Source organism: Molossus molossus, unplaced genomic scaffold, assembly GCF_014108415.1.
Source record: "Molossus molossus isolate mMolMol1 unplaced genomic scaffold, mMolMol1.p scaffold_m16_p_8, whole genome shotgun sequence".
Classification (NCBI taxonomy): domain Eukaryota; kingdom Metazoa; phylum Chordata; class Mammalia; order Chiroptera; family Molossidae; genus Molossus; species Molossus molossus.
The window spans coordinates 59,486,330-59,495,354 of NW_023425402.1; positions in this window are offsets into that span (position 1 = coordinate 59,486,330).

Here is a 9,025-nt window from a genome sequence, read left to right on the forward strand (position 1 = left end):
AATACCCCAGTACCTAGAACGGTGCTGGCAGGTACAAAAAAAAAAAAAAAAAAGGTACATTGCCAATAATGGAATATGGATTTAAAAATTATTACATTACATTTTCTTCTAGAATTTTTATGGATTCGCAGGTCACATTTAAGTCTTTTATCCATTTTGAGTTTATTTTTGTGTATGGGGTAAGTTGATGGTGTAGTTTCATATTTTTTTTGCATGTAGCTGTCCAATTCTCCCAACACCATTTATAAAGAGGCTGTCTTTACTCGACTGTATGCTCTTGTCACCTTTGTCAAATATTAATTGAGTATATTGCCTTGAGTCCATTTCTGGGTTCTCAGTTCTGTTCCACTGGTCTATATGCCTGTTCTTGTGCCAGTACCAGGCTGTTTTGATTACAGTCGCTTTGTAGTATAACCTGATATCTGGTTTGTGATCCCACCTACTTTGTCCTTCTTTTTCAAAATTGCTGTGGCTATTCGGGGACTTTTTTGGTTCCATATGAACTTTTGAAGTACTTGTTCTAGTTCTTTGAAATATGTCTTTGGTATTTTGAAGGGGATTGCATTGAATCTATAGATTGCTTTGGGTAGTATGGACATTTTAATAATGTTAATTCTTCCAGTCCATGAACAAGGTATGTGCTTCCACTTTTTTATATCTTCCTCTATTTCTTTTTTCAATGTCCTGTAGTTTTCTGCAAATAGGTCCTTTACTTCTTTGGTTAAGTTATTCCTAGGTATCTTAATTTTTTTGCCACATTGGTAAATGGGATTGTTTTTTCAGTTTCTCTTTCTGTGAGTTCATCATTTGTGTATACGAATGCCATTGATTTCTTGACATTTATTTTGTATTCTGCTACTTTGTCAAAGTCATTTATTAAGTCTAGTAGATTTTTGATGGAGTCTTTAGGGTTTTCTAGGTACAATATCATGTCATCTGCAAATAATGTCAGTTTCACTTCCTCCTTTCCAATTTGGATCCCTTTTATTTTTTCCTCATGTCTGATTGCTGTGGCTAAGACTTCCAGTACTATGTTAAATAAGAGTGGCGAAAGTGGACATCCCTGTCTTGTTCCTGTTCTTAATGGAAATGTTTTTAGTTTCTGTCCATTGAGTATGATGTTGGCTGTAGGTCTTTCATATATGGCCTTTATTATGTCGAGATATGATCCCTCTATTCCCACAATGCTGAGCATGTTTATCAGAAATGGATGCTGGATTTTGTTGAATGCTTTTTCATCATCTATTGACATGATCAGGTAGGCATCAAAATTTCGGACATCATACACAGCAGAATTTTCACTGATACATCACCTAAGGCAACAGAAACAAAGGAGAGAATGAACACATGGGACTACATCAAACTCAAAAGCTTCTGCACAGCAAAAGATACAATCATCAAAATGGAAAGGCAACCCACTGTATGGGAGAGCATAATTGCCAATGACATAAATATAGAGAGAGAGTGCTCATACAACTCAACAAAAGGAAGACAAAGAACCCAATTATAAAATGGGCAGAGGAACTAAATAGATACTTCTCCGAATAGGACATACAAATGGCTAAGAGACATATGAAGAAATTCTCAACATCACTAATCACCAGAGATATGCAAATTAAAACAACAATTAGGTATCACCTCACACTTGTCAGAATGGTCGCCATCAACAAATCATCAAACAACAAGTGTTGGCCAGGGTGTGGAGAAAAGGGGATTCTTTATTGATTTTAGAGGGAGGGGAGAAGGGAGAGGGAAGGAAAGATAGAAACATTAATGAGAGAGTACATCAATCTGCTGCCTCCTGTATGCCCCCCACTGGGGATCGGGCCCACAACCTGGGCTTGTGCCCTGATCAGGAATCAAACTGGTGACTTCTTGATACATGAGTCAAAGCTCAACCAGTGAGCCACATCTGTGTGGCTCCTTGTTAATTTTTTTGTTTAGAGGATCTATCCAATGCTGTCAGCGGGATGTTGAAGTTCCCTGCTATGATTGTCTTGCTGTTGAGGTCTCCTTTGATGTCCTCCAGAAGTTTTTTAATGCATCTGGTACTCCTATGTTAGGTGTATATATGTTTACCAAGGGTATTTTCTCCTGTTGGATATATACTTTTAATATTATATAATGGTTTTCTTTGTCTGTAGTTGTGGCCTTCATTTTGAAGTCTATTTTATCAGATGTGAGTATTGCTACCCCAGCTTCTGTTCTTTCTCTTTGCTTGGAAATTTTTTTTTCCCATCACTTCACTTTCAACCTACTTGAGTCCTTTGTTTTGAGGTGGGTCTCTTGTAAACTATATATATATATATATATATATATATATATATATATCATGCTTTCTTATCCATTTAGCCACTCTGTTTTTTGATTGCAGCATTTAATCCGTTAATGTTTACAGTTATTAATAATATGTACTTATTTATCGCTTTTTTAAAAAATTATGGTTATGTTTCCCTTTCTATTTCTACTGCTAATTACAGCAGTCCTTTGAACATTTCTTGGGGTGCTGGTTTGATGCTAACATATTTTCTTAGCCTTTTTTTTGTCTGGGAAACTCTTTATTTCACCTTCTATTTTGAATGATAGCCTTGCTGGATAGGGTTGTCTTGGGTTCAGATTCTTGTTTTTCATTACCTTGATTATTTCATGCCATTCCTTTCTGGCCTGTTTCTGTTGAGAAGTCAGCTAAGAGCCTTATGGAGGTTCCTTTGTAGGTAACCTGTTGCTTATCGCTTGCTGCTTTTAGGCTTTTCTCTTCATCTTTAATTTTTGGCTTTTTAATTATTATGTGTCTTGGTGTGGGCCTCTTTGGGTTCTTCTTACTTGAGGTTCTCTGTGCTTCTTGGACTTGTATACCTTTTTTCTTCACGAAGCTAAGGACATTTTCTCTCACAATTTCTTCAAACATACTCTTTAACCTTTGCTCATTTTCTTCTTCTGGCACATGTATAATGCCAGTGTTGTTTTGTTTCATATTGTTCCTCAGTTCTCTTAGGTTGTCTTCTTGTTTCTTAACTGTTTTTTTTTTTTTTTTCTTTTTAGCTTTCTGATTGGGTGATTTTTTGTTCTACCTTGTCTTCTAATTACTGATCCAGTCCTTTGCTTCATCTACTCAGCTGGTTATTCCTTCCAATATGTTCTTTATCTCTGCTATGTCATTCTTCATTTCCAGTTGTTTGGTGTTCAATGTTTCTATATCTTTTGTCAAACTGTTGAGCTCTCTACTCATGATGCTGAGCTTTCTCATAATTATTACTCTGAACTCTCCCTCTGATTTCTTGCTAAATTCTATGTCATTTATTTCTTCTCCTGCAGAATTATCTTGTTCTGTCATTTGGGATTTGTTTCTTTGTTTCACAATTTTGGCTGTCCCAGTGGGTTATGGAGTCTGCCTAATTTTTTTCTGTGGGTGTTGGTGTTCCACTGGTTGTGGCTTCCTCTACTGGGTTTGGAGGAGTGTGGGAGGACCCATGTTAAACACCACTGTCAAGTCTTACTTTTCTATGTAGATTTGCAAGCCAAGAAAAAGTTTAATTATCCTCCAGCTTTTTGCCTGGAAGCTATTAGTCTCAGTTAGTTGATGAGCCTATGTAGCCATGCAATTGAATGAAAAATCCCTCAATTGCAACAGGATTTCCAGTGGGTGGGGCACTTGCTCACCATCAGACTTTAGATGCTAATGAGCCTCAATTTACATTTCTCTGGCCTGGCCTAGTGGTGTTGAATTCCCACAGGAGGGGCTATTGCTTCTCCCTGGGGCTCTGGGAAGGGGCTTTTTGAGTAAGGTGACCACTGTCCTGTGAGAGAGTGATTCAGTACAAGACTCCCAGTACTCTGCTGTCCAGCTCTAAGCTCTCTCCTGAGCCAGGAGCCCCAAACTCTTTCCACACTGTTCTAGTCCAGTCTGCCCTCCTTCTGCTGGAGCCCAAGGTGAGTGTCTGTAGCTGATTTGGTGCTTTTTAAAACCCCCACTTTCTCATTGGGAAGTGCACACTACTAATAAAACTTTTGTTGCTGTACATGGGCTTCCAGCCAACCCCCATGCACCTCCACAGTTTCTACCAAGCTCAATTTGGTGTCCTCTTTCTGTTTCTGGTTGTACTGGTTCTCTTCCAGCTGCTCTTCAGTTGGTCTTTCCCAATATTTTGTATTTATTTTAGTTGAAATTCCAGTTTTGTCCTGGGAGATGGTCTTTGTAGCTTCCATTCACTTTGCCGCCATCTGAGGAATTATTATTTTTTTAAATAAAAGAATTTTATGAATGAGATTTTTACAGCATTATACTTAACTTTGAGATTCAGTTTTTAAATTATAGAAAACTATATCAGAGCTTGTAATGTTTAGGGAAATATTATAATGACAATAACAGTGGAATTAACCTACTAATATAAGTAGAAAAATGGGTATGTTCTTTTTTTTAAGAGACTCTAATTGATATGAGAATGCCATGAAATAGTAATAAAGCAAGAAACTCAATGTCTGACAAGTTTTTAAGCTATTTAAACATTCGGTGTGTTTCCATCATTTAGCTCACAATGTCTTCTAATAAAAATATTTTGTCTCAAAATAAATGTTTAATATCTAAAGTGTTCTTTGTTCTCAAAATGTCACTCAAATAATCAAGTATTACTGATTAAGTTTTTGCTTAGCATAGCACAGAAATATTGATGTAAGCATTTCTATTTATTAAGAATTATATTTTTTTCTGAAAACTATTCAAGTTAGTTTTCTAGATTAAGCTCTTAATTTTTTTCCTACTTAGTGACCTTTTTATGCTATCCTATACCGATGATTCAAGATGGTTCTTTCACACTTTGGCCAATGCACTGAATCTCTGTGGTATATGAGGAAAGTCCTTTCCTTGTCACTTTATTTTATGTTTCCTATAAATATGTCTAAACTGTGACATAATGTATTATGAATTTTTATAAATTGCTACATTTGTATAATCACTACCACTGTCAGAGTACAGAAGATTACCATCATCTTCCATTTGTCACAATGACTCTATCTGTCCTTGCTAGATTTTCAAATAAATGGAATCACATAAGATACATTCATTTGTGTTTGGTTTCTTGCACTCAGAATAATGTTAAGTTTTATCTATGTTGTTGCATGTCGTCAATAGTTCATTTTTTTCTTTGCTGAACGCTATTTCTATTATGAATATACCATTATTTGTTTATCCATGTAACAGTTACTTTATGTTGTTTACAGATTGGACTTCTTATGAGGAAAGCTGCTGCGAACTCTCATGTTTAAATATTTAATGGACAAATGTTTTCACTTCAACTAGGAGTGTTCTCATGGTAAGTACATGTTTAACTTTATAAAAAAATTTCCAACCTCGCTCTGGCCAGTTTGGCTCAGCAGTTAGAGCATCAACCCAAGCACTGAGGGTCACAGGTTTAATTTGTAGTCAAGGGCAAGTACCTGGGTTGCAGGTTTGATCCCAGGCCCCAGTTAGGGTAATTCAGGAGGCATCCGATTGATGATTAATGTGTCCCTCTCGCATAGATGTTTCTTCTCTATCTCTCCCTCCCTGCCTCCCTTCCACTCTACCATATATATATATATATATATATATATATATATATATATATATATATAAAAGTATCCTTGGGTGAGGATTAACAAACAAACAAAAAATGTTTTCTAAAAGATTCGTATAAATTCACAATCCTATAAGAATGTGAAAGATTCCCAGTTGCTCTGCAATCTTGCTTGCATCTTAGTATAGCCAGTCATTTTATTTTAGACATTCTAAAGTGTGAGTATAGGCTTTTTATTCTTGTGTTAAATTACATCTTCCTGGATAGCTGACATTGAACATCTTGTCCTTTTGACCTTTCTTATATACCATTTTGTGTATTTAAATATTTTGTTCAATTTTATTGCATTGATTGTTTCTAATAATTAAGTTTTCAATGATACTTACATATTCTGTATAGAGTCATTAATCAGATGTTTATCACAAATATTTTCTCCCAGTCAGTGGCTTGCCTTCTCATTTTCTAAACAGTGTTTCTTGAAAAGCAGAATTTTCATTTAATTTTTATGAAGGCTAAGTTACCAATTTACTTCTTTTTAAATGTAAGAAATCTTTATCCCAAGGAAATAAAAAAAATTTTTCTTATGTTCCCCTATATTTCCTATAATGTATTTTTGTCTTTTATATTTAGGACTATGATCCATTTGGAGTTAAAATTTGTGAGTGGTGTAACATAAGAGTTAATGTTCTTTTCTTTTGCATATCTGTATTCATTTCTTTAAACATTTAAACATTAGTTGTTATAGACTATCCTTTCTTGATTAAATTTCTTTGGAAACATTAGTGAAAATCATCTGTATAGAATGTGGCAAAAGTAAGTTTATAGTTGTGAGTACACAAAACAGAGTTTATATGTTTACTATAATAAATTAATTATTGTATTATTTTCCACATGAACGACTGTAAACCTATTTTTGTCCTATCATGGATTATCTAAAATGTCCAATTTTCAGCAAAAAAAATTAAAAGACTTCAAGGAAACAAGAAAATATAAATATACACAGGAAGAAAGCAATCAACAAAAACTGGCATTATGGAGGCCAGATTTTGGACCTGCTAGAACAAGATGATAAATAAGTTATTATAATTACTTTTACAAAACAAAATGAATCAATATATTTTTAAAAGTCAAAGGAAAGCATGACAATAATATCTTACCAAATTGAAAATATTCACTGGAGGGGCTTAACATTAGATTTAAAGTTGGAGAAGAAAGGATCAGTAAACTAAAGATAGGTCAATAGATATTATCTTTTTTGAGAAATGCAAAGACAAACAAAGAAAAATGAACATAAACTTTCAGACCAGTGGGCTACCATCGGGTACACCAACCTACACATAATGAGAATCCCAAAAGAGAGAGGGACATAAAGCATATTTGGCCAAAAACTTCCCCAAATTGACGAAACACATTGCTGCACACATTCAAGAAGCCCAGTGAACTCATAATAGGAAAATTTAAAAGAAATTCAAGACATATTACAGTCAGATTTTCAAAAGCCAAAGAGAAAGAGAAAGTCATAAAAGAAGTAAGGGTATAATGATACATCATATACAAAGACTACTCAACAATATTAACAGCACTTCTCATCAGAGAATTTTCTGACCTCTGCCTTCACATGCAGGCCAAGTTTGGTCTGCTTACCATATACTCTCAGCACTTTCCCTTCATTGACTTTATCAGTTTATGTTAAACTGTTATTACATGTTTAATTCTTGCCTCTTTGCTTTAGTGACAAATTGGCAGTAATGGACCCTGACACATAGTAAATCCTAAGTGAATGAATGAATAGTTGCATTGATAAATACATGATCTATATAAACTGACTTCCTCAGTTTTATTTTCAGGGGCTTTGATTTCACTACTAAGGAATTCTCAACTTCTCTGTCAGGTCTCTTTTTTTTTTTTTTTTTCCTTTATTGATTTTAGAGAGAGGAAATGAGAGGGAGAGAGATATGGAAACATCGATAGGAGAAAACATTGATTGGCCGCCTCCTGCACGCCCCCCTCCCCCCCCCCCCCCCGGGATTGGGCCCACAACCTGGGCATGTGTCCTGACTGGGAATCAAACCGGCAACCTCTTGGTGCATGGGTTGACACTCAACCTCTGAGCCACACCTGCAGGACTCTGTCAGGTATTTTTAAACTACAAATAACTATTAATTCATAAAGATAAGAGTGGTTACCTTTGAAGAAAAATGAAAATGTTAGCGTGTTCTTTATGTTATTCAGCAAGTTCATATTTTCTGTAATGACATGTTATGGACTAAACTGTCCTCCCAAAATTCTAATGTTGAAGCCTGAACCTCCAGTATGACTGTAACTGGAGATTGGGCTTTGTATAAATAATTAACGTTAAAAGAGGTCAGAAAAGTGTGATCCTAATCTTAAAAACTCGGCAGCCTTAGAACTCATGCACACGAACCAAGGAAAGACCATGTAAGTTCACAATTGTAAGGTGGCCATCTGCAAGCCAGGAAGAGCGGTCTGGCCCGAACATGACTATCTCAGACTTTCAGACTACAGAATTGCAAGAAAATATACCTCTGTTGTTTAAGCCACCCAGTCTATAGTGTCTTCCTGTGGTAGCCTAAGCTGACTAACATAACTCTATATTTATTTTATAATAGGACAAATAAGTTTTTTTTGTTTTTGTTTTTGTTTTTTTAATCCTCACCCGAGGATATTTTTCCATTTTTTGTACAGATAGAATGGGAGGGAGAGAGAGGAAGGGAGAGAGAGAGAGAGAAACATCGACGTGAAAGGGACACATTGAGTGGCTGCCACCCGCACAACCAACCAGGGCCAGGGACAAACTGCAACCAAAGTACGTGCCCTTAGCGGGAACCGAACCCGGGTCTCTCCTGACCGCAGGCCGACGCTCTAACCGCTGAGCCAAACTGGCCAGGGCGACAAATAAGTTTTATATCAGACTTAATGGTGCTATATTATTAAAAGTTTACATTTATGAAATACATAGTTTTTTCAGTGATTTGATTGAATAGGAAAAAAAATGATAAATTAAAAATGGAGAATAATGCAAGACTCATTAGAAAAAGTAGTCAAAACAAAAGTAAAATGCAAATTCTCCTCTTCCTCCTCAATTTGGCCATTTCTAATGCCAACTTTATACATGTGCAGTTTTTTTTTTGTTTTGTTTTATTTTTTTTTTCAGATATGACTTGGATAGTTAATATATTCACCTCTTTTTTCCTCAAATATATATATTTCTGGGGACCAGAAATAAACTGAACCCTCCCATTACCCAATGTAGAATCCCAAGCCTCCAATATATGATGACATCTATGAGTTGTTATGTTATGAGAGTTTCTTATGTTATAAGGATACCAATGTATCTCTAACTTAAGACTATTTGTCTGTTTGTGTATTTAGACATAAGGACCTTGAAACAATTCTTTTTGGAAACCTTATCCACTTTTTATAGCAATAATACTTATTGTTAAGACTAATTT